Below are 2,882 nucleotides of genomic sequence, written 5' to 3'. Positions count from 1 at the left end.
ATTATTTTTTGTTCAGACCTAACCATAATAAAATATTACTTTTATAGAAATGTCAAACACTTGATATACCAATGTAGTGGCATACTACGAGGTTTCTATTCCTTTGATATAGAAAGTTTCAAAATTTTTATATGGTGTATGTAGTTTGAACATAAAATGTCAGTCTAGAAAGTAGCAGAGCTCATTTCATCCTAGTTGTCTATTGTACTGGGTCATTCCCCTGGGGTATCACATATGCTTTACCATGTGAAAGATTTCCGTGAAATTTAGCTCAATATGCAAAAATGGACAGTAATCTTTTCCACTGGCAGGCCAGGTAATATCTTAAGACTGCAACTTCCCTCTCTTTTTACATGAATAACCAACAGTCATGTGTGTAGCATATGTGCTTTGAGAAAAGTAGCTTTATTGTGTCTTAACTAGCAAGCAGAAAAGAATAAACATTAAAGCTAAAGGTGATATTTTCAGAATCGTAGAATTCGAGAATAACACAGTTGTACACGTAGAATAAAAAAAAACCTTAGCTTAAGTTAAAATGGCTCTTTGTTACTTGTACACGACTAAAATTTTAATTTTTCAGGACTCTGTTTTCTGTTTCATTCAGAACTTTTGAATGTGTATCAGAATTCTTATACAAAAGCAAAAGCATTAATTCATTTTACATGGATGAAGACTTTGAAAGATTTTGTTTCTGCAACTGTTAAGTAACTTTTGCAATTTTGCTTCCCTTTTATTATTTATAAGAAAAATCAAACATAGCTAAAACCAATAATGGTTACGTCAGACTCGGTCGTTTAATTATTTGTACGTTATAATTTATCTTGTTGGCTGTAAACTCAATTAATTTTCTATTATTCAAGAAATCCCATTGACAATAACACCTGTCGAAGCCGACTAAATCTCCTTAACCGCATTAGCCTGCTAAAAGACAGTGGCATCTAATAAAGTGACATCAATAGTTTCTACCTGATGAAAATACTTAGCAATAATAAGACCTGTAGTAGCTGACTAAATTTTCTTAACAGACTGATTCTACTGAAGGCCACTAGTATTTAAGAGTGTAATGTCAATAGTTTATGCGAATGTCACTGTATCACAATAAGACGTTCTCTACTGAACCCCTCTCACCCTTAGTGGCTCAGTGGTAAGCCTGAAAGCTTATAACGCTAAAAACCGAGTTTTGATACCCGTGGTTAGCACAGCACAGATAGCTCATTGTTTAGCTTTGTGCTTAACTACAAACAAAACAAACTCTACTGAACCTACCGAAATAACTGATTGTGTTACAAAACACAAGTATCCAACAATTTGATAATAATAGTTTCTGACTCGCTTTGATATTAACGAAGGCGTGTAACGTTGAATCTGTAAGGCTTGAAACCTTTTGTGTAAAAAGTTTGGTATCACAATAAGATTGATAATGCAATACAGCTTTTCATGAAAAGAGCACATTGGTACAACTTCAACTAACCTTTTTATGTACCTTTAATATGTTATAAACATTGTCCACTAACGTTTTGGAAGATGAATTCAACTTTCGTGATTAGCTGGAATGCTAAGCAAAAAGTCTAGCAGACATAGGAACTGTTAACAATGCACAGTTGTTGATGGAAACTCCCTTTTTTAACCAGTTCTTCTGATACTTAACAATATGTCATGTTAAATAATGCTGCTTGTACGTTTTGCCAAATATGAAATTAATTAGAACTTTTTTTTGGAAAATGTTGCTTTTTTTTTCACTGAAGAATGGAAACAAATATTCGTTTGAAACCATTCTGTATGTGTATTTTCAAATTGTAAAGACACAAACTTTAGAATATTCGACAATGTAGAATAGCGATACTTGTAATATACTGTTATTACACTGCCCAGATTGAGATATTCTGTCAGCTCTTCTCACTATCAGTAAGTTGTTCTGACATGTTAAAATTCTAGTGATCGTGAGTTACAATATGAGTGACAAGATTATGCCCAGAGATTGGAATACAAAAAACAGAAGACATTTTTTTCACTGGTTTGGTAACTAAATAGTTATATATTTACATATATTACATATCCTAAAGAATAATCAACATATACAGAAAACCTTTCCTTCAACATATCATCTCGCATAAAGCTTTCTTCGAATATACTGATGTTTTAGACTTCAGTGCGGCCCCATACGCTACAGAAGCTACATCGGAAGAGGTAAACAATTTCCTCATGACTCTAAGGAAGGGAGGCTGCCTTGAACTGCGTGTGCCTTCCTGCCATTGGGTATATTGTCTGTAAACTTTTGCTCAAAACCCAGCTTACGATTCTAATTACCGAGCGTCGAGTACAACTAATTCTTGTTCTACACAGAACACGAAGGCAAGTAAGCCAACGGTAAAGTATTTTTTTTTAACTTTAGTCTTATTTACAATAAATAAATTGAAGAATAATGAGTCCGTAACTCTAATAACAATAATTTATACATTTCACCGAACAATTTTCTTTTTCTATTACTATTTTTAGATATTCAGCTCCTCAGGGAATGATGTTAAACTGAGTAGGTAAAATTCAAGCTAGAAGAACGTTACATATTTTGAGGAAGATAAGACCACATTATATGTGTTTGTTTTAAACTATTTATAGTTATTACGCCTATAAAGCATTTTCACAGTGTAAACAGTAGTGTGACAATTAAAGGATAAAATCTAGCGCTGTCGTATACATTTTTCAGAAAATACCAAAGGTAAATATTATTCAGGAGGAAAAAAGTGAAGTATTGGAATCAAATTTTATTAAATATCAAGCCAAAAACCAGAACATTTAGAAAATAATCTAAAGTTTGTTTGTTTTTTGTTTAGAATTCCACACAAACCTACACAATGAGTTATTTGCGCTTAGCCGTCCTTAAA

The 2,882-nt window shown here is 32.7% G+C and overlaps 1 protein-coding gene across 2 annotated transcripts in view; it reads left to right on the top strand.

Annotated features, from left to right (window-relative positions):
- The first annotated feature begins 2,194 nt into the window (after nt 1-2,194).
- The window catches only part of LOC106458053 (epithelial chloride channel protein-like), a 23,415-nt gene continuing 22,727 nt past the window's right edge, over nt 2,195-2,882 (top strand). The window contains exon 1 of one of the 2 annotated variants that reach the window (XM_013917507.2): nt 2,195-2,367. The gene's annotated coding sequence lies outside the window, so the exon portion shown is untranslated. The remainder of the gene's footprint in view (nt 2,368-2,882) is intronic. The other variant, XM_013917508.2, reaches the window with a different exon arrangement.

This window comes from Limulus polyphemus, unplaced genomic scaffold (genome assembly GCF_000517525.1).
Source record: "Limulus polyphemus unplaced genomic scaffold, Limulus_polyphemus-2.1.2 Scaffold409, whole genome shotgun sequence".
NCBI lineage: Eukaryota > Metazoa > Arthropoda > Merostomata > Xiphosura > Limulidae > Limulus > Limulus polyphemus.
Note: the sequence above shows the minus strand (reverse complement) of the source record. Positions and strands in the feature narration are given on the sequence as shown.